This window comes from Staurois parvus, unplaced genomic scaffold (assembly GCF_062004578.1).
Source record: "Staurois parvus isolate SC_StPar_1 unplaced genomic scaffold, SC_StPar_1.0 ptg001137l, whole genome shotgun sequence".
Classification (NCBI taxonomy): domain Eukaryota; kingdom Metazoa; phylum Chordata; class Amphibia; order Anura; family Ranidae; genus Staurois; species Staurois parvus.
Genome location: NW_028318933.1, coordinates 939,719 through 963,900, shown reverse-complemented (window position 1 = coordinate 963,900; position 24,182 = coordinate 939,719). Strand labels below are relative to the sequence as shown.

At 43.4% G+C, this 24,182-nt stretch overlaps 1 protein-coding gene across 1 annotated transcript in view; it reads right to left on the bottom strand.

Annotated features, from left to right (window-relative positions):
* The window catches only part of LOC149439268 (teneurin-4-like), a gene marked incomplete at its 3' end in the record, with an annotated part of 229,179 nt that extends 216,100 nt beyond the window's left edge, over positions 1-13,079 (bottom strand). Inside the window, exon 1 of the mRNA XM_089659238.1 lies at positions 12,835-13,079. The remainder of the gene's footprint in view (positions 1-12,834) is intronic.
* Positions 13,080-24,182: the final 11,103 nt, after the last annotated feature.

The window sequence follows — 24,182 nt, the reverse complement described above, 5'->3', positions numbered from 1 at the left end:
TACGAGCAAATAAATAGACCATTAAAGGCTGTCTGGACCAATGTTTACCCAGAATCCTTCAGAAACCAAGAAAAAAACCCAGCTCTTAGGGCTGCTGTGGACCATGGGAATTGGTGGTTTGCTTCTGACATCAGCTCGGGAAGCAGAACTGGAATTTTGAATTAGTCTTTAAAGCAGGGATCTCCAAATGTTCTAAACGAAGGGCCAGTTTACCGTCCTTCAGACTTTAGGGGGCCCAGTGCCAGTGAACAATGTCCCATCTTTTGTTCCCCATTGTTGGTGTCAGTTGGATGAATAGTGCCTCCTCATTGGTGTCAGTAGAACGAAAAGTGCCTGATTGTTGGTGTCAATAGGAATGATAGTGCCCTATGGTTGATGTCAGCGGCAGAAATTGTGCTCCATCGTTGAGGTCAGTGGAAGGAAAAATGCCTCAAGGGCCAGATATAGGCAAGCAACGGGCCACATCCGGCCCCCGAGTCGCAGTTTGGAGTCTACTGCTTTAAAGTGTTACTAAACCCAGGACCCTGCATTCTCCATATCCGGTCTCCCAGGGAACCTGCATTCACTGTATTTGGTCTCCCAGGATCATGAATTCACTATATCTGATCTCCCAGGACCCCAAATTCACTATATCTGATCTCCCAGGACCCTGAATTCACTATATCTGGTCTCCCAGAATCCTGCATTCACTATATCTGATCTCCCAGGACCCCAATTCACTATATCTGATCTCCCAGGACCCCAATTCACTATATCTGATCTCCCAGGACCCCAAATTCACTATATCTGGTCTCCCAGGACCCTGCATTCACTATATCTGGTCTCCCAGGACCCTGCATTCACAATATCTGGTCTCCCAGGACCCTGCATTCACAATATCTGGTCTCCCTGGACCCCGTATTCACTATATCTGGACCCTGCATTCACTATATCTGGTCTCCCCAGACCCTGCATTCACTATATCTGATCTCCCCGGACCCTGCATTCACTATATCTGGTCTCCCGGACCCTGCATTCACTATATCTGGTCTCCCAGAACCCTGCATTCACTATATCTGGTCTCCCTGGACCCCGCATTCACTATATCTGGTCTCCCAGGACCCCGCATTCACAATATCTGGTCTCCCAGGACCCCGCATTCACTATATTTGGTCTCCCAGGACCCCGCATTCACTATATCTGGTCTCCCAGGACCCCGCATTCACAATATCTGGTCTCCCAGGACCCCGCATTCACAATATCTGGTCTCCCAGGACCCTGCATTCACAATATCTGGTCTCCCTGGACCCCGTATTCACTATATCTGGTCTCCCTGGACCCTGCATTCACTAGATCTGCTCTCCCAGGACCCTGCATTCACTACATCTGGTCTCCCTGGACCCTACATTCACTATATCTAGTCTCCCAGAATCCTGCATTCACTATATCTGATCCCAGAGTACACAGAACAAGATAATGCAATTATTTAAAATATGGTCAAAGATTGTAGGAGTTTTCATTCTCCCCTGAATGTCCTATGAGGCTGCATAACCCTTGCCCCTCTGTCTGGACAGTGCTGATTGGCGCTGTGCTGATCACATGCACTCTACCAAGAAGGGAGAAAACCTCTCTAGCAATACACACCAAACGGAGCATGTGCAGCTTGCCCCCAAGGCTCTATTCCATCAGCAGATGGATTGGGACTGTGAAAGGAGGAGAGGATCATAGAAGTCAGGATCAAACATCCTTTTTACACAATTAACCCCTTAGGTTCCACAGTGAGTATAACAAGCATGCTTTACTGCATATACAGACTGATATTATGGTTGTGGGTACATATATATATATATATATACACACATACATACACACACACACACACACACACATACATTTATACACACACACACGTGTGCACACAGTATATACACACACACACAAAAAAAAGTATTTTTTTTTTACAAAATAAGAAAGGAATAGTTTAAAACATTCATTATTTTTATCACTCCAGGACAGGAGGTGTGTTATTGGCAGGGTCCACAGGTGAAAATAGAGGGGGGAAAAAAAAACACCTGAAAAAGAAAGCTAATGCAACCACCACATCTACAGGCTGGTATGCTGTAATATACAACATTTCTGGTTTGGGGTTAAGATGCACTTTAATTTTGAAGAACAAACTTTTGAAAGGCCTTAAAAACAGAAATGTAATTAGCATTGGAATTATATATATATATATATATATATATATATATATATATATATATATATATATAAAATTTGGAAATGCATTTTTATTTTTTAAAATATGTTTTCATTAAAAAAAAAAAATATTAATTTTGAACATTTATTTTTTTATATTTTTTGGCCAGTGGTCATTTTTGAACACCTTTCTGAGCTCGTACTTGTGTATTCAGCAGGCAGCTTGCATCGTGTATCAGCGTGTCTTGAGTCAGTTTGCTACTCTCATCGATTGGCTTCATCCCCCGCTCTGAAGCCGACACTGCTGCAGCAGACAGTCTGAAACACGGACGCGCTTTTCATTAAATAAAGAGAGACTCTAATTCATGTTAATAACTCTTCACGGGTCCCTACACTTTTAGCCGACTTCTCTCCTTGCCTAGCTTTGTTTACAGTTCACTTTGGCGACGAGTGAAGAGCTTTGGAGTGGTAAAATGAAAGGACGGATCAATGGCGGTCACACTGACTCTCTCAGTGTCTTTATATAGCTGTATGAAGTATGAAGTTCAGAAGTCTTGTGTGCATCATTGATAAACTACTGCTGCTCATTAACACTTCTGCCATTCATTAGCACAGACACGACTTGAAGGGCCCGCTGGAGGAAATTCAAAATGGGCTTTTTTAATTTAAAGGTTATGATTCACTTATATTTGGGGGGCAACGATGGCCACAAACGTTACAATGCTTTGGAATCCATCAACATCATCTTTGCCTTTCAAGTCTACTACAGAAATTCTGTCGCCAACTTAAACAATTGCAGGTAAAAGTACAGAAAAAAATCAAGTATTAAAAGTGTACTTGTGTTGTTTAACATTTCCATATATAATTTTTTAATTAGCATGCAATGTGCTTTTAAACTTGCTAGAGAATTTGACAACTCTAAAAAGAGTTAATACCCTAGCACAGCCCCTCCTTCCTTCTTAGCACATTCCGCTTCTGGGAATGTATAATTACTCTGTGCTGGCCCAGCTCCTTTACTGCTCCCCTCCCTGCAAAACCTTTAATTTAGCTGTCAGGGAAGGAACAAATAGGAATACTATAGAGTAGTGGTCTCAAAATGTGGCCCTTTACTTGCCTTTATCCAGTCCTTGCGACACTAATCATCATACTAATATGGGGCACCATTCCTTCAACTAATGCAAACAATGAGACACCATTCCTTCCACCAACAGCGGAGCACTATTCCTTTCACTGACACCAACAGTGGTGGATTATTTAGTATACTGACACCTACAATGGGGCAGTATTCCTCCAGCTGAAACAAATCAATAGAGCACTATTCCTCTAATACCAATGATGGGGCGCCATGCCTTCCACTGAAGCCATCAATGGATCACTATTCTTCTAATACCAATAATGGGGCACTATTCCTTCCATTGAAGCCATCAATGGAGCACTTTTCCTCTAATACCAATGATGGGGCGCTATCAGGGGCCGACTGCCAACCCATGGGGCCCCCGGGCAATAGGGGATCATGGGGCCCCTGTGTCCTTGCCCAAACTCAAAAAAGCCAATGAAAAATGTACCAGGGGCATCTCATGGAGCCCCCTACTGACCTCGGACAGTGCCCGAGTTTCCAAATGGTCCCCTGGGCGCTATTCCTCCCACTAAAACCAATCAATAGAACACTATTCCTCTAATACCAATGATGGGGCGCTATTCCTTCCGCTGACACTAGTGATGGGGCACTATTTCTGCCAATGACACCCTCAAGCTAGTTCTACTCATCCAACATCAGTGCATGACCTTACAAGTGCTCATTTGGCTAAAGTTCCCAGATAGCTTTCCAAATTTTGTGGAAGCCCTTCCTAGAAGAGTGGGGAATGTTATAAAGGTGGGGGGTTGCAAATCCATATTACTAACCATGCTTTTGGAACAGGATGTCCAACAAGCTGATGTAGGTGTGATGGTCGGGAGTCCACAAACTTTTGGTCATATGGTGCTTGGTGCATCTGTGTTTGCAGAGGCCAAAGGTAACTGCTGCTAAGAAAAGTGGTCTTCTGAAGTCTTCCTCTGGTCAGAAGATATACGAGACCCCATAATGATGTCATCTGTTTGCAGAGGGCAATTGTGACCCCTGTTAAGAAAAGTGGTCTTCTGAAGTCTTCCTCTGGTCAGAAGATATAGTAGACCTCATAATGGTGTCATCTGTTTGCAGAGGGCAATTGTGACCCCTACTAAGAAAAGGGGTCTTCTGAAGTCTTGGTCTGGTCAGTGGATATAGGAGACTCCATAATGATGTCATCTGTTTGCAGAGGCCTTTGGTGATCCCTGCTAAGAAAAGGGGTCTTCTGAAGTCTTGTTCTGGTTAGCGGACAAAGCAGATACCATCACAATGTCATCTTTTTGTACATGTTTAACCATTAGTGTAGTGAGAATTGTTCAACAGCATTCTCTTGAACTAGACTCCTTTTTCTGCATTGTCCATGCAACAGCCTCAGATTGTCCAACTCGACCACTTTTGCATCCCTTATACTGGTGTTGGGAGTGTTATCAGGGATGGAAGGTGCTCTTCTCCCTCTCTTCTCCATAACCTAAACTCTTGTGACTCAAGCAACCCAGCTTAGGTCATAGCTGTTGCCTGCAGACACTGCAAGATGGTTCGATTGAGTTTGGAAATCTGGCCATCCTCTCAGCTCTACATCCACCATTTCATACTTGGCTAGATGCTGATAAAGCAACGGATGTCTATATATTTCAATTATCTCTGAAGCAACATGGGGCCTGAAAAATATCGCACCGTTTCCCCCTCCACTGGCAATAAAGGTTAAAGGTCAAACTGTGAGCAAACACAACACAGCAATTTCTCTCTAGAAAGCCATCGGTCATATCGGACTGAATAATGATCTCCAGTTCTGACCTGTGGTCATTAGCCGAGTAATATGAATGCTCGGCATAATTGCCTAATTAGAGAAAATGAGCCCAGTCACTTTTTTTGATTAATGTGTTATATTAAATGTCAGCTTTAGTTAGTGGTCACCGAGCGGCTGTGCGTGTAATCCGCTGTGTGATTTGCCTGTTAATTTATACATTCTGAAGGAGAACTTGGAGACCCGAGGAGAGGTCGCATGGAACTTTCAGAAATCCATGGGGAGATCAAGGTTATTTTCCCCCCTCATCCACACTTGGACAGTCTCTATTTGCTGGAATTTACAGAACACCTCCAGTCGATGCTAAAAAAAAAAAAAAGAGTTCTTGGAATGCATATGGGGAATATGAGGAATATTTAGGAGCACTTCATAATTCATGAGTAGTCCCAAACTCACCCATAGGTGCTCACTGGTGTCACTCAGCTACGGAAACCCTAGATCAAGAACCAAGGAAATGCTACCCATCATGTTCACCCGTATCTTGAAAGTCTTAACATTTTGCAGGATGCTACAGAGAGAGACATCACAGGCTTCAGAAAGCAAACCCTTCTCCTACCTTGCAAGTGAGGTTCTCTCTGAACTCTGCTAGCAGTTCCTTTAACCAAGTCCTGCCCATAATCTGTAGACTAAAGTGACCCTGTCCCTAGAGCAGTCTTGTAAAAATCATCCATACTTGCCTTTCTAGGCAACCCATTCCTTGAAACACTGCTGCAGGTATTTGACCCTTCCAGGTGACTTCATTAACAGCTCCTTGCCCCAGCCGAATGCAGTGGTTCCCCCTACTGTTCTGTAATGACATATGCTTTAACTTGGCAAAAAAAAAAAAAAAAACCTAAATGAAAAAAAATGCACAAAAATGCACAGTAAAAATAAAATGCCTGTAAACGCTCCCATTCAGGTGTGAATGCAGCCTTTCCTTCATTGGCATTGTAATGTGTACTTCTAGTTCCAAAATTATTCTAGAACGATTCGTCTCACAATGGAATTTGGAAACCACTCTTTATTTGGTTCCTGATCTTGTGATCGCTGTGACAAGGTTTTTTTTTTTTTAATTTAATTGAACCCAACAGTTCAGCTACCATTGTGACCATTGCACAGAGAGAGAAACTTTGCCAGTGAACTGCAACTTTAAATGTGATATGCAGATTTTTATTTAAAAAAAAAAAAAAAAGTATAAAAACATGTATTATAATCTGTTAAAATGTAAATACCCCCCCCCCAAAAAAAAATATATAATTATATAATATGGTGGTAAGGAAAAAATCTATATTTATTTTACGGGAGGAAAAGGAAAGGGGAAAAATGGGAAGAAGAAAAAAAAAAAAAAAATGATGCGGGGCTCTGTGTTTCATCCAAGCAATCGATATATACATCTATATATATACATAATGTTATTAAGTAGAAATTTAATGGTCATTTATTATTTACTTTCTTAGGGGCCGTGAGCCGAGCAGGTGTGTCAGGTACAAGTGGGTGCATTGGAAATGTGTATGCCGTATTTGGCAATTAGATTGTTGGCTGCCTGGATGGTGATGTATATTTATAGTTCTTGTTTTGATTTATTGTATATAAAAGCTTATGAATGTGTGGAATTTTTAAGCTCGAGTATCATAAAAGAAAATTTTTAAACATTTTTCATTTGAGAGGTTGGAAATAAAAACATAAAACAAGGAGTTTATTAAAATAGTTTTTTTTTTTTTTTTAAAACGGAGGCTTTTAATGTATACAAATTTTTTGGTAGGAAAATTAATTTAGTCAATTTAAAGGTTGTCTAGATCCAAGAACAAAAATGTAATGTTTTGTAGCTTCTCAGTCCCAAGATGAGGTGGTTGCTTTTGTTTTCCATTTTTCTTCACCTGGTAATCCGATCAATAAAACAATTCTTGTCTTGGAGTGACAACACTCACTCATTGTACTGTATCCATGGAGGAGCAGCGTTGTCACCCAGAAAGTGTGTTGAGACTACAGAACTTAATATGTATACAATATGGTCAGGGGGTGTTCTGTTGTTCCCAGAGGAGAACAGGGCAGGGGAAATAATGTTGCTTAAGATTTCAGTGCAATAGTGGCAGAGTACATAGGGGTCACCTGAATTTTTTTTTTTTTAATGTGTTTACAGCATTTCTTGCAGTGGGACTGCCTCCGAACTACAAAGGTTAAATGCTCGTTTATAATGGTTGTAAACCTATGACATTATGACATGAAACATAAACAAAGCATATCCCTCTACAGTGTGCACTTGTCTCAATCCAGAGCACTAAATTTAATTTCTATCCTGCCTCATGCCTTTGCTATCTGCCGGAGTCATTTTGTCCAAATTTTTCTGACACCAGAGATAAAAAGGTGGGAGGAGAGGGAGCTCCAAATCACAGCATGTGATTGACAGCCTCAGCTGTGTTCCCGTGTGCTTTGTAAAGGGGTTTCCCCCCAACCCCTTCCCTCCAATCAGCTCTCGGTGCTCTCCTCACTGAGATCTGTAGATTGTAACTTCAGCTCCCTGCCAAATTTTATGAAGCTAAATTCTGCATTTGAATAGATGTAAGGCACAAACAGATGTAGAAGACAGCCCGCTATAGATAAACAGGTACAACTTATGTAGGAGGATTTGTTTCATCTCAGTGCATCACCTGAGGCCAGTCATTTCACTGGGTATATGAAAGGGCTTACAACCACTAAGTTTAGGGGACCAGAAATATGAAGTTTTATTTACCCGATCCTCCACTCCTGCAGGCTCCCTCTAGGGTGTAAACCGGTCCCCGCAGCCTCTTCCCTCCTAACCACTGGTGTTCCCAGATCCTCTAGGTCATCATGACCAATGTGGAGCCCATAGCCCTACACTGGATGAGAGAAGGCTGAGGGAAAGTCCACAACCAGAGAATAGGATAGTAGAGGAGAATGTCCGCTGCCAAGGGAGCAGAGCATTGGGTAAAAAGGGGGCTTTTTTGAGGTCCCTAGACCTATCCAAGCATTTAAAAGTTGCAGAGTGGGGGGCAGCCCCACTGCAAAGGAGGATCGTTCCTCTTCCCTGAAATGAGCTTTTAGGGTGAACTAAAGTGGGGAACTGTGAGTGTGTTTTTTTTTTAATTTCGTTTATACTATACATGCACTTTAACCAATGCATACTGATGCTAATAATGCTGGTCCGGGCATCAATGACCTCTGGTAAAGAAAGCCCAAACGGGCAAGGGTCTTTAAAAAAAAAAAAAATGAAATGCATGCGTACAGTGCAGACATTTAGATGGGCCAGCACACACCTACATACCTCCCTATAGTGTGTTTGGGAACCCCTGAAACCTGCATTGTCTGCATTATATGCCTGCCCCCTCCCGCACATTTCTTGTCAATAGAAAGGTGCGGGAGTAGGACCAGTTATCCTCCTACACTACCAGAGATGATGACTTAACGGTTGGTGGACATTAGGCCCCATTCACTCCTCAGTGTAGCGTTTTGTAAGTCTTATCGCGTGTTTGCGAACGTTTGTGTAAAATGTATTCAGGCATTTTCTGGAGTTTATGTATTAGCCAACAGAGAAAAATGTAATCTGTGACTGCCATGTCAGAAAAACGCTCTTTGTAGCACTTCCATGTATTTCTATGGGAATGAAACCATGCCAAAAAAGCGTCAATCTGCCCGAATTGAGCTACAAAAAGACTTTTTTGAGCTTCAGGCATTCTGCTTCAGGTGACTTGGAGTGGAGATGAGTTTAATTGTTTTTTTGTTTTTCTCCTAAGCGTTTTGAAGCTTTGAGCTTCGCACTACAAAATGCTCAGGTGTGAAAGGGGCCTTAGGGGTCACCAGGAGGGCCTAGCATTCATCTACCTTTGTGTTCAGTTTACCCTTTGTCCCTCATGTGAAGTCTAACTTCTACTGTAAAGAGAGAACTCCTCCACAATGAGTCTTTCTACATTCCACAGATGACCTATCAGCAGAGCATGGGGAAACCTATCAGTCAGATGTAGATTATGAAAGAAGATAAAAAGTGTTATTGGTGAAAAACAGCTCTTCTTCATGCTGCATTTATTCCAAAAAAACTTACCAAGAGGTGGAATGACATTTGAGGAGACCGGTGACCCATAAAACCATGACCTCCACTGCAAGCACTTAGTGACTGGAATTTCCTTCACTCTCAGGCTAGGTGATAGCTCACAGAATTCACCCTGCCAACTTCAAAGGGAACTTTAAATAACCAAAATAACTGCTGGATGGAAGTGATAGAAGCTCCATGACAGGCATGTCAAAACGGGGTCTCAGGAGCCAGATCATCACTAATTCTCCGGGACGACCTCTCTTTTTCAGTTTTCATTAGACCTTGCGCCTACTCAGATGCCAGAGATGCTTCTATGGAACCTTACCAAGCTCACTGCTGCTAGGCCTCGGCTCTGGGCTGTTAGCACGAAGGATGAGCTTGGATGTGTTTGGATCCAACATGAGTGAACCCACCAGGAATCTGTCACTGTCATGTCAAGGTGTTCTGAAACCAGCATTCATATGTATAGAAGGGTAGTATATACGTCCAGCTGCCGGCTGGGGAACACATTGACCATTTATGATTGCCACAGTACTGAGACAGATTCCTGGTGGATTCACTCACGTTGGTTCCAAACACACCAAAGCTCATCCCGAAAGCAAGTTAAGGTGGAGCTTCAGTCTTCCACCCCCCTTAAAAAAAAAATAAAGCAGCAGCTACAATTACTGTAGCTGCCGATTTTTATTACAAGGACACTTACCTGTCCAGAGATCGAACGCCACCCTTACCCAAGGCGGCTCTTCACCGGTCTTCGGGTCCCTGGTGTCTCGCAGCTTCATAGCCAGCTTCCCACTATGTGAGCCGCTCTGCGCTTTGTAAATGGTCCCGCAGTCTTCTGGGACATCTGATGTGTCCCAGATGGCTGAGAGGAAAGGGGACGGGTGGCAGTTGCACTTCTACTCAGAATGCCTAGGCTATCCACATGGACCTGTGAAAATGAGGTATCTGCTATCCCCCCCAAAAAAGTGGGAGAGGAAGGAGGGGGGGGGGGGGAAGAGAGGAACTTCCTTTCGGGTGAAGTTTCCCTTTAAAAGTGTTACCTAGAAGGTCCCTGACCCATAATCTCAAGGTTCCCTTAAAGTTGACCCTAATGTTCAACCCTGCCCTCTCCTGATCCCAAAAACTTAGCTCAACTGCCCCCAAAAAATAATGTGCATCTAAAGCCAATGATGTTTTTCATTTTAGAGCAGGGAAGGTTAGAACCTCTGCCAGATTTGTATTGTTATTCGTGTCCCCACTGGGAGAGTCACCCTTTCTAGCTATGTCCTGATGACCATTCTATCCAAAAATGAGGGGAAAATCAAGAATTTTAAATAGAAGTGTAAGAATAAAAAAAAAAACAAAAAACAATCACTGACTGAAATGGCTGCAGCATCAGTCCAATGTTGCAGCTATTCCCTGCCAGCTCTACATTGAGAACGGAGTGATCAAAGACCGCTGATCTCTCAGTTCTCAGTCTTCAGTGTTGGCTGAATACGGCTCACATGAGTGCAGAACTAAGTGCACTCCTGTGATCCACATGAGATGTATGGACAAAAGAGCTTTGGCTGTACTTCTTTAAAAGCAGAACTCCTATTTCAACAAAATTACTTAAATAGTATAGCCCTCACTTCCGTCAGAGCTGTCCTTTCATTTCTCATCACATCACCACCACTTCTCTGTGGAATAAACTGTGCTGTCTCCACTGCGAGTTGTTTCAATACCCTCAAAAACGTCAATTCCTGCATGTGCGATTGGCTCACCAATTTTCTCACACATCTGTCCTGAGATACAATTATAAGTTTAGGAATCATCTGCAATTAGAATTTCATTTTTAGCGTGATATTCTGTAAAAGGTTAAAGCAGAGTTCCACCCAGAAGTGGAAGCTCCACTTTTCTGTGTCCCTTTCCCCCCCACCTCCCGCTGCCACATTTGGCACTTTTTGGAGGGGAGGGGAGGGGGGGAGCAGGTACCTAGTTTTGTCAGGCACCCACTTCCAGTGAAAGCGAAATTCCAGCCATTTTTGTGTTTATTAAAAGTCAGCAGCTACGGAAACTATAATAAAAACACACTTACCTGTCCCAGGGTCCAGCAATGTACTCACCCACGCTGTCAATTCTCTCCTCCATAGCACCGACATCTCAACTGTGGGCACCAGGCTGTGACAGCTTGTGGCTTCACAGCCTGGTACCCACTACGCATGCGCGAGTCGCGCTGCAACTCCTGATTGGTCTAGCAGTCTTCTGAGACCTGTGACAGGAGGAAGGAGGGGGCCGAACTTCCGGCTCACTGCGCCATGATAAACTGAGCTGGAAGTGAGAGCGGGTACCTGTCAAAAACAAGGATATGCTCCCCCCCCGCCCCAAAAGGTGCCAAATATGGCAGTGAAGGGGGGGGGGGCATATAAGCAGAGCTCTCTATTTTGAGTGGAACTCTGCTTTAAGTTTGCCGCAGCGAACTGAGCCAGAAGTTCGGCACACCCCACAGCCCTCTGGGACACTTCCAAGTTCCCAGAGGACTGCGGCCCGATCACAAAGCGCCACGTGCTTTGCACATGCGCAGTTGGAAACTGGCGGTGAAGTTTCAAGGCTTCACTGCCCGATTCCCTTGGTCAAGATGGTGGAGTCAGCACCCGACAGCCAATTGAAGAATCAGCTTGGGGTGAGGACACTGCTGGATGCATGGACAGGTAAGTGCCCTACTATTAAAAGTCATCAGCCACAGTATTTTTAGCTGCTGACTTTTTTTTTTGGGGGGGGTAGGTGGTGTGGGCTGGAATTCCACTTCAACTGCTACCAAAGGCATGCAGACACTGCAGTTTTCCTCGTTAAACCACTGAAAGTGCACCAGGTGATTATAATGAACATATCCATTCCTATTTAGGATTCAGTCTGAAAAGGAATAAGGGCTAGTTTACACTAGAAGAGTGATGAGGTATCCACAGTGAATTGTACTTCAGAAGGTGTTTGACAAGCGGTGAAGAGGCGATTTGTCTCCTCCTCCCTGCCTGTTTTAACCCATAAAAGCCCACAACACTGTGCCACAACTACTTGCAGTGCACTTGGTTGCAGGACAGTTCAAGTGCAGCCCCATCCAGTGGCATGGGTCACGTTTGGCGATCCACTGCGGATCGCAGTTCTGAGAGGCAGCAAGGGCTTCCACCCACCTGTACAAGGCAATGGTGAAACAAGAAGCTTTTTCTTCCCTCTTTCAGAATAACTACAAAGTTTGTTAAAATTCTTGCAATGTACATTGGTCAACCAAAAGGGGGTTGTTTTTTTTCTCAACAAAATTGGAGTTGTTCTTTAATTTGTCTATTATTTTAAAAGTATTGTTTGGTTTGTTTTATTTTGACCGAAAATGAAAAAAAAAAAATGAAGGTATGATGGGATATAGTAATGGCGCAGCTTTTGCATCAAACTTTTAGGGCAAGTTGGTGTTTCTATCCTGTCTCAGAAAACATGGAGGTATGAACACATATTACTCAGTTTAGGCATGTTGAATATCACTGATAGACTCCAATTAGCACTGTTTACGCAGTTTTGTTGGTGCTCGTCAAACTCCTGAAATATCTCAGAATCTATTTCCTTGTTCACATGCCTCAAACAAAACAAAGAAGTCCCTATGACTAATCTTTCATCATCTTTTATGAATCATAAGGTTACCTTTTTCCTGTCTCTAACCTGTCAACACAACTCTCAAAGCAGCACGCAATCCTACCGGCAGCCATTGAGCCATACCTGGTCTCCAGGGGGATGTTGCTATTGAGGAGCCAGTTGTCCTGGGCATGGACAGGATCCTGGGCACTCCCTGGAGGCTCCCCTGAGAGTGAGTGGTCCGTGGGGGCAGGGCTGGGGTTGCTGCGAGGCGTGAAGTTGCCCCTGTTCAAGGAGTTTATCGAAGCTGCATGGTGGGGGATCGGCGGGTGAGACAGCGGTGGAGGCGGTGTCCTCAGTCTCAAATGATTCTGCAGACCCAACGGCTGATCTGGAAGAAAGAAGTCACAAATTAAGCTTGAAATTCTCATGACTGCACTCCAAAGTTCCCACAAACCCAAAAGGGGAAACAGCATTGCTTATCTTATCAGGTAATGTTTTTGAGTTAAAACAGTAAAGATTACTTGAAAGCAGTTGCTGACATACATACATTTAATCAGGTTTCAGATTTTACGGCTTATATCCCACATACAAATTTACAGCCCATGCCAGGGCTTGACAAATTTGCTTTGAATCTAGGAGCCATCTAAAAGAGTTTAGAGCCAGTTATTTTTATTTTTTGTGTCGCGTGGGTTGTCAGCACCTGGGACTTCATGCAATGCGATTTGTCAAGTGACAATCATGCAAAATCGAAGCACCTTTTAGGCACCATTGAAAATAATGGCACCTGAACCTGCGTTTTGAAGTGGTGCATTCCATATTTGCAAGTGATAGGAGTAGAGTTACATGCGGAGATAAGTGTTCACACAGGATTGCTACTGACAAGAGTTTTTGTATGGAAGGCCATGGGAGGCAGTTTCCCGTGGAAGGCCATGGGAGGCGGTTTCCCGTGGAAGGCCATGGGAGGCGGTTTCCCGTGGAAGGCCATGGGAGGCGGTTTCCCGTGGAAGGCCATGGGAGGCGGTTTCCCGTGGAAGGCCATGGGAGGCGGTTTCCCGTGGAAGGCCATGGGAGGCGGTTTCCCGTGGAAGGCTATGGAGTGTGATTTCCTACTGTAATCTATGGGGCATGATTTCCCATTGAAGTCAGTGGAAGACAGTGTGTGAACCCAGGCGCCCGGGTGCAATTTCTATTCGTCATGGCAAGCTGGCACCTGTGATTTGTCAATCCCTGATCTATGCCAATATAAAATTTACCAGAAAAACAGAAATGTTGGGCTGGTGATATATCTAGGCATCATAACCCTATCAGACAATAATCATACAATGAAAACCCATGCATATATATGGAACTTTCAAGATGTTAAATCAACATAGGACTACCATGGATTCTCAACCAGGATTCCATGGAAGAATAAGGTTCCTCCAAAGTTTGCTAGAGGTTCTTTCAACAAGGAGCAATTTCTGCCTCTTGGATAACTTCCCACTGACACCACTGGTCTTTTAGACCAGTGACCACAAGTGTGACCACAAGTGTAAGGACCACAATGACCACAAGTGTAAGGAACAATCTTCCCACTGACCATCACACTAATGTATCATGAGTTGTAGTTTTAGTAATTTTTAGCAGGGGCTCCCTGACACTGGTAAGTTATTTCAAGGGTTCCCCTGTGTTGAAAAGGTTGAGAAAGGCTGCTATTGACTACTTAACTGGATTTTTATCGCTAATAAATAGAAAACCTAAAAAATGTTGTTGTATGTAACCAGTGTTTCAATATGTGACAATTCTACCATCAAATAGAACCTCAAACAACCACTTCTCTGCACATTTAGATATCTCTACAATTCTATACATCTGCAGTTACTTCCATTCTTGTGGAGCTGATTCCTGCAGTGGGAAGAGAACTCTCAAGCAGTTACTTCCATTTTTGTGGAGCTCATTTCTGCAGTGGGATGAGGAGAACTCTCAACGTGTTTCCCCAAATCAGATCTGGTTCAGCAGAAGATATAGGAGGTATACTGTATATACAGTATATCAAAAGAGCCATTTAACCCATCATGCAGTGAACCAGGGACCCACTCCTATCTAAAGGAAGAATACAGGGGGCATAAAAGGGGTCAAAGAACTTTGAAATCGCATATAGGGCTTCATCAGATCTGCAAGACCTACATAGTTACCAATATTTTGATATGCCAGGTTGGTTATTACGGCTAAGTACTATATTATCTTTAATTCCAGACTGAATCAATATAACAAGATCCAGGTTGTAACATCGAAAGAAGAAACAATATCTTAGCTGCTCAAGCATTCCAGATATCCCCTACTAAGAAAAGGGAAGTATAATCCAAAGACAGTGTATTGTTCTCGGCCTTATCTGACCCATGGACAGCAACCTATAACATCAACAAAGGTTCACATTTACATAATCTCTGTTGTCCTCTATCCATCCACTAACTCTCGCTTTCTCGATCTAGAACTATAATCCATGCAGGTATTAAAAATATTCACCACCCAGCTATCCATCCATTCAGCTGTCTACCCATTCATTCAACTATTCATCTATCCATTCAGCTATCCATCCTTGCATCCAATTAGCTATTCATCCATACAGGTATTTTTTTTATGATTATTATCAATATTATTATACAGGATTTATATAGCACCAACCGTTTGCGTAGCACTTTAAAAAACGAAGGTAGTCAGTTACAATACAATTTGGTACAAGAGGAAACAGAGGGCCCGACACGTTAGAGCTTACAATCTAGGAGGAAGGGTTGAGTGATACAAAAGGTAATAGCTGTGGGGGGGGGATGAGCTGATGGAGGAAATAAATGGCGGTTTACTAGGTAGAAGCAGGATAGGCTTCTTTAAAGAGAAAGGTTTTCGGGGTCGTCTAAAGGTGGATAGGTTTTCAGGGATCGTCTAAAGGTGGATAGATTAGGAGACAACTGGACAGCTTTGGGTAGGGAGTTCCATAGGATGGGAGAAGCTCGGGAGAAGTCCTGGAGGTGAGCATGGGAGGAGGTGACACGGGAACTAGAGAGCAGGTGGTCTTGGGAGGATCGAAGAAGTTTGGTTGATATTTTGAGACCAGGTTGGTGATGTAGCTGGGGGCAGAGTTGTGCATGCCTTTGTAAGTTGTTGTTAGTATCCCATCAATCCAACTAGCCATTCAACTATCTTCCCATGCAGCTAACCATCCATCCATCAACCCATCCAGGTAACAATCCATTCAGCTATCCATCTATCCATCCATCCATTCAGCGATCCATCCATGCTTCCAGCCATCCATGCAATTAGCTATCCATCCAAGTATCCATTGATCGAGCAATCTATCGATCTGTCCATCCATCCAGGAATCTATTCATCCAACCAGGTATCCATCGATCTAACTATCCATTCAGCTATCCATGCATCCAGGTATCCATTCAACTATCCATCCTTCCATTCAGCTTTCCATTCTGAATATCTAGCCATCCATGGACTTTTGCTCTAAGTGAGATTTCCCTTTCCTGCAATGCAACGGGAAGTGAAAGGAAATCTCTGCAAAGTTGGGAAATTCCTTCTTATTCAGTCATAATACACCCTCCCCCTCCTTCCTTCTCTTCTGGTGACAACTATAAAATGTAGTATTTTCCTATCACAATCTGTCCCGGTGACAATGGTGACACAAACAGCAATACGAACTGGGGTACAAAACATAAAAAGGGGGGCTAAAAATTAAATCAAATAAAAAAATCATTGTCAATACTGTTACTGTGTCTTATTTTAGAAGCCAAATCCATATTTGTAGAACGCAGTAAGGGCATCACATCAATGGTGATTTTTCCACAGTGTTTTTTTTTATTGAAAAATCAAAGGAATTAGAGAACCAACACATTTTGGGGGTTTACGTACTCTTCCATCAGGGCTTAAGGATTATGCAACTTCAGCAATGCCTGGACTCAAAGAGATTTGGAAATATTTATAGATCTCCCATCAAATATTGATGAAAAAGAAAGTTTAAGAACAGCAGGTCAGCAGGGACCCGCTCACACCAATCTACGCTTTTTTTCGGTGCACTCAACTGCATTGCAGCGTGTTGCCTTTCCATTTTAACGTAACTGCCTTTTTGTTTTCCCCCAAAGTTTTCATTGTGATCGCTTACTATGGTGTAGTGCCCTTTGCTTTATTTGTTGCATTTTTTTTATTAAAAGTTTTTTTTTTTTGTTTTTTTTTTTTTACACAGCATGGGTGTTGGATTTTCTAAAACTGCGTTATATGGAATATAATGCATATACTACCTAATGGGGTTATTCATAACCAAGCGCGTTCCGTCTAGATAGGGCATTAAATACCGGAGGTCTCACAATATAAAAATAAACAGGAAGCCAGATCTAAGTACTCCCCTTAGTAGCTGTGTTTATCGCAGCGCCATTCCAGATTATTATGCTGGAAGCGTCTGATTCACATCAACCGCGCCCGTCATTTTAACTCCGTATTTGCATAGCGCCGCTGCTTCTTTACTTTGTACCGGCGGAATATTTGTACACCTACTGTCAATGTGATATGTTATGTGTATTATTTTACTGTTCTGTCCCTTCTTCGCTGCTTCTGACCTTTCTTTTATTCATTTTTAAATCCCCCAGAGGCCACAGAAACTTACCTCTTTTTACTGCTGCCTAGGTAATACAAGTCCGAGCAGGTGCAACCGGATGGTGCATATTCAAAGAGAACCTGTCACTCAAACATATTATAGATCTGCATTTTGTGCCTTGCTTATCAAAGAACTCCAAAATGAACAGTTTTCATTGCCCAGCTGCCATCTTACAGTCCATTTGAAGTGGATTGGTAAATGTGGGTGAACACAGGCAGTTCTATTTCAGGCACATTGATAGATAATATGTATGGAATGACAGCCTGTTGATTTTCTTGGAAATAGCATCTGAATTGCACAAGGCAGGTGTCTCCAAACTTTCTGAACAAAAAGGGCCGGTTTACTGTCCTTGAGGCTTTAGCAGGGCCAGACTGTCGCCAGTGGGATTAGAAAATACCCCACTACTGGTTTTAGAGGAAAGCGTTGCTGCATTCAAGGTAGGAATGCTGCCCCGCCACTGGTGTCCGTGGGAGGAATGCTGCCCCGCCACTGGTGTCCGTGGGAGGAATGCTGCCCCACCACTGGTGTCCGTGGGAGGAATGCTGCCCCGCCACTGGTGTCCGTGGGAGGAATGCTGCCCCGCCACTGGTGTCCGTGGGAGGACTGATGCCCCGCCACTGGTGTCCGTGGGAGGACTGATGCCCCGCCACTGGTGTCCGTGGGAGGACTGATGCCCCGCCACTGGTGTCCGTGGGAGGACTGATGCCCCGCCACTGGTGTCCGTGGGAGGACTGATGCCCCGCCACTGGTGTCCGTGGGAGGACTGATGCCCCGCCACTGGTGTCCGTGGGAGGACTGATGGCCCGCCACTGGTGTCCGTGGGAGGACTGATGGCCCACCACTGGTGTCCGTGGGAGGACTGATGCCCCGCCACTGGTGTCCGTGGGAGGACTGATGCCCCGCCACTGGTGTCTGTGGGAGGACTGATGCCCCGCCACTGGTGTCTGTGGGAGGACTGATGCCCCGCCACTGGTGTCTGTGGGAGGACTGATGCCCCGCCACTGGTGTCTGTGGGAGGACTGATGCCCCGCCACTGGTGTCTGTGGAGGGCCGGATAAAGGCAGGCAAAGGACCGCTCAACTGCTGCTCTCTCTCCTTGTGCAGGGTGACTTTTCTGATGTCAGCCACCTCCTGTAGTTTTCTGCAGTGGGTGGAGCCTGATAGGCCCCTCCCACATGCTATGTACAGCACAGTGATTATGTCACTTCTACTTTTACAAGGTAATATGTGAGTTTGTATAGATTTATGTCCTTTTTGGCTATTGGGGAATGTATTTAAATGAAAGTGTTTAAGAATGGAGTTCGGACGTATTTTTTTTTTTCATGGGTCATAAACTTGATAAATGTAAACGCCCCGCCACGCTAAGATGGTGTAACACAATATGACAATTATACCAGTATACAAATTGTACATTACTCAACAACTAGAGCCACAGATTGATTGCAACTTCTGCAAATGACGCCAACAAATTCTAGGCATTTAATGAGAGTCCCGCTGAGTGCCATCATCATCACCATTAATGGTGCAGCAACAGCTGTCATGCGTAAATTATGAACCTTCAAATTAGTATAGAAGAGGAAAAAAACACTGCAAAGTACTAAAGAGGCTTAATGCATCAAAAATGATCACACTTTACTGTACCAATGAGTTTTGCTAGGAAAGGGGATGGAGGAAACCGTATCAGAAAGAGCTTTCAAAGTATACAAAACAAAGGTAACTTTATTGTAGCCTTTGGAAATGGCAGCACATATGTTGGTCACAACATTCAGACCTAATAATGAGATGGAATGGCCGGAAAAAAAAAACACAAACAAATCTGATATCTTGTACTGTCCCAGTACTGGTGATAGATTCCTAGACATCTTTGAATGATGGAAGCCACATTATTGACTGTTTCCAAGGGCCCTCAGGCCAATCTAATGTTGACATGGGTCTTCCTCTTTTACCACTGGCAGTGGGGGGGGGGGGTCCTTGCTGATGCAGTGCTCACATGATATGATCAGTGCAGTAATTCTTAGAGCCCAAGCTGCATGATGAAGGTGGATCCACGATAGCCTGGGCTCAGAAGAATTGGGATGGTGCTGGGTGTCACTCCACCAGATGACATCTAGTGGCAGAAGTAGTGCACGGAACAGCTCTGAATCAATGGAAAACAATGAAGAAAAATCTATTTTTTTTCCATTTTACCTTTTTGTAGCACCCTCCTATATAGGTGTTAGGTTAGGTAAATTTAGCTCTTGCTTTGGTGTAATCAATGCAGTCGTACGCGATAGTTAGGTCTGTTCTGTGTTTCACTGGCTGTAGGACTGACTGTTTCCCCCTGTCTGGCTGCAAATGTTCTGGAAGATAGAGGGCTGGAAAAGTCAAATTAGCAGATGAATATTTACGCAGCCCTGACCAATCCTTGGGGAGAGTTGCCTAAATGGTGGCTGGGAGTGTGTATAACTACTCTGAGACCTGGAACAGAGGGGTCTTGTCCCTGAGGAGATCACTGCCTAGGGGTCTGTCTGCCTCATAGGCAAGTGCGCCATGTGCTTGCGGTTCATCGAGGCCTCACTCAGCTGGGCTAGCTAGAGGGCCTAGTTTGCTGAAAGTTCCTGGAGCTAACTGAGGGGCTTTTCATCTGAGGATCCACGAGGGTTCTTCAAAAAGTTTCCACACTTTTTTAAACTCTAATATATATGCATATATGTGTATATATATATATATATATATATATAAAAATGTGAAGAAACTTTTTGAAGACCCCTCCTAACCTAGTGCCACTGAGAGAAAGTGTCTAGAAGATGTTAGAAGGAGGCAACCAGCTATTTAAGGACATTAAAGAGTCCAGGCTGGTGTGCGAGATCCTACAGACCATGTGCAGTTGCCATCCCTCAGGTGCTATAAAGTCAGCTGTATTCAAAGGGGACATTGTGTCTAGTGCCCTGGAGAGCTCAGTCTATTTGATTCGTAGTGAAAGGACTTTACTCAGATTATACAAAGAGGAAGATCTACTTGTACATGGACTTTGCTCATGGTTCTAAGGAAGGAAGTTCCACGTCTTCAAATTGATCCTGAGAGTTTGTGGTGCATCCCACAGTTACCTTACTCCTATCCAAGGTCAGGTTCTGCAATAAATCATCAGAAAGCATACCCTTAGACTGTTGGCTCCTTTGAGCCAAAGGAGCACCTGTGACTGTGCCTAAGGGAACTTAAATACTGCAGGCTCCTATGGGGGGGGGGGGGTACCACTACATTTTGAGATTTTTTTTTCGTGGCTGGAGCTCTGTTTGAACCTGCCAAAGCAAATTGCCCTCTCTGTGTCCCTGTCCACCACCCAGTTCCACCACTACAAGCCCAAAATGTCTGGCTAGGGAGCAAATGTGCACACATTCTCAGCCCCCCCCCACAATTGAAAAAAGGAAAGCCCTGTGCCAGAGTGACCTATTGCCATGCCTGAACGCTGTCACATGGGAGTGGAGTTTGGTGCAGATACCATTTTTCATGATGCCAAGCACCCAGGTCCACCAGGACCTAGGCAGCTCCATTGTGAAGTCATGATTTTCACTCTCTCTCTGCAAATGAAAGGATTAACAGATAGACATATGTTCCTATATGTTCTACTTGACAGAACTAATTATGAGACCAGGAACGCGGCGTGGGAAGCAGCTCACATGTCGTACTGTTCCAGTGTTTGTGATCATAATTGTCTAAACAGAAGTTTTTTTTTCTGTAGCCACTTTCCAATTTACAGTCATTATCACTCTCATAAACTGCTAATATATGAAAATGCTGTATATGACAGAAAATAATGCAATAATTATATGTTTATATTAAATCACATCTCATTCTTAGATATAAAAAAAAAAAAATACCATAGATCAGTTAATGGAATAAAAACACTGTTCTAGTCTTAAACCTTCTCAGATCATCACAGCATATTTCGGATTTAGATAGTTTTAGATGCTTTCATGCAGAACTCCAGCCAAAAAGAAGATGATAAAAATCAATTCCCCATTTAAAATTATAATAAAACCTGTTTTTTGACTGCAATATTCATCTTCAATCCATACACTTTTACCCACAATGCTTTATTATACCATTAGATGGCCTCAGTCTGATGGTCAGCATTATAATTCAACTCATCCTGGACCCCCCCTGGCCTGTTACTGGAGAGTTTAAAAAAAAAAAAAAAAGGAGAAGCTGCACAATGATGAGCTCATGTCTATGTCACTCTACTTCCTCTTTGTAATAGCAAACGTCTGGCTAGCACATGAACTGATTAGCTCTTTGTGCCGCTTCTTCCTCTTACACTCCAGCCCTGCTGTGCAGAGACTGCAAGAGGCTGATACCAGCTCACATTTATGTTTAAACTGCTTACATTTAAAAAAAAAAAATACACATAATGATGTATCAATGATGAATTAGTGTCATTTATATCTATTGAACTATGACGGACACAAGTTCTGGTGTTGTGCCCTCCACCCCCAATGCAAAAAGCACAGTCTGTGATGACACTTACATTGAAAAATGAATGGCACCAACACATGCAAGGTGTGTTATCGCGTTTTGGCATAGCATGCATTTTATTGCACTGCAAAGGTATAAAGCTGCCCTAAAAGTATTTTCTCCAACTTGCCCAGTCGTAGGTTCCAAAGAACACAAAGCTAATTATCTGCAATCATTCTGGGCCCATTTATGGTCAATAAACACATACTTTGTTTTTTTTTGGCATTGGTACACCTTGCTTTAAGGCAGCCAATTCATATTGAATTTCTAAAAAGAGAATATATCTGAAGGAGTGTACCATCTCAGTACAAAGAAAAAAATCAATTCATGGTTTCCCTTACCTTGCATGGTGGCTGTTAGGCACTTATATGTAAAATAGTCAGTAAAGCTTGAGGTATAGAGCTTTAGCTCTCTCCTGCCGCCAGGTTCACCAGAGTGGCTTGTTAGTAACGGTCAAACAGAGATCATGCTGGAGGATATGCATTTACGGTAATTATAATGCAGAACATGGAGATTAGGGTTTTGTGGAACCTTAGGGTTCCTCCAAAAGGTTACCAGGGGTTCCTTGGGTTGTGGCTGATTGACCTCCCATCTGATTGTGCCTGAATTGCTCCAGGAACAACGCAACTTGGCAAAGCCAGCAGTAGGAAGCCAATTATCTCTTTCAGTGCTCTGTAAGGGTGACATTCTGACCACCATAGATGACTATTTTCCACCACTGGTGGAAGGAAAGAAAATCACCTGATTCCCCCATTAACACAGTCAGTGCTAATGGGGAAATGCCTCCCGCAGCACTATTTTGTTCTGCTGGGGGGGGGGGCACTGACAGTAACTGAACATGAAAAAATCCTACAGGCTGGTTAAACCCAAGTCAATCTGTTGACCAACTTGGGTAAAACCAGCCTGCCTTTACATGGCTAGCTTAAGGGTGGCAGTCTTCCTACTGACCACTAATGTAAGGGGAATTTTCCTCATTGACACACAATGAATTGATTCAAGACTTCAAAATTATTTTTTTAGGGTTTTATGGTTCCTCTGGGGTAGAAAAGCAGAAAAAGGCTTATGTACATACACTTCAGAAAGCATTATTTCAGTACATTTCGGAATGGTCTTCATTCCTTCAGGTGAAAAAAAAAATAAAATAAATATCACAACAGCATCAGATGACCAGAGGGACACCATACACAGGTTTCTTACTCTTTGTATTGAGATGGCCAAGCTGGGTATACACTTGCTGAATTTCGAATGACAATTCTTAGGAACTCATTCAAATGAGTTGAGTCAACACATGTAAAAAACGCATGTGTTTATGTACCACAGTGGATCAGGCTGGTGTGAACAGGCCTTTAATGAGCCTTTAAGAATATCTCAATACAGAAATTCATGTGAGCTTTAAGGAATGATGATGGTGGTGGTGGGGGACTTTACCTGCAATTTAGAAAGTACATATTGCTATACAGCCTCATACATTAAAGGAAAAGTTAACCCTTTAAAAAAAAATCTCACAGCCTCCTCCTTGCATCACCCTTACTCCCTGCTTACTTATCTCCTCTAATGGCTGTGGCCTCCTTCAATGTCTGCAGCCTAATTGGTAAATATCTGGTGATGGTAGGGTTGCCTGTTGACAAGTATTCCGCCAACAAAAATGAAACAAATCACCAATGTTAATAACAGGAAAAAGATTGTAAGAAAAAGTGAAAACCCTACGTGCCAGGTGATCCCATCTGCGCACTGACATCTGATAAGACTTGAATGAACCGTACCCATACTACGGGAGAATTTGCCATTTTAGTTGCTGGTAAGTTATTATGCAGACAGCACAGCAATAGATTCTCAACTCAACCACAAAGGTGGACACCATCCTTCACACCAGCCATCAGAGGAGGCAAGTAAGGACCAGTGGGCGAAGGATGCACAGTATAGTGCAGCCAATCTAAACCAGGCTCCCGTGAAACCCTGGGACTCCTTCAAAGATTGCTGGGGGTTCGTAGCAGAGTAACCTCCCATTTGATGGTGTCTGCATAGTTCCAAGATCAACACCACTTGGCAAACCCAGTAGCATGACACCAACTATCTTTTTAGTTGTCTGCAAGGGTGGCTTTCTGACCATCACTGTAAGGGGCATTCTTTCTATTGACCACCGATGTAAGGGGCATTTTTGCCACTGACCCCTAAGGAACTAGTTTTAGTAAGGGTTCCCCCAAGACCTGAAATTATTTCAAGGGTTGCTCTGAGATAGAAAGACTTGTTTAGGAGCAGAATTGGTAGCCTATATAAGTTCTCCAATGAAATGTTTCATTAGAGAAGGGACATTCTTCTACTTTCCACCAATATTGAGGCATTTTTGCCATTGACCCTCAAGGCA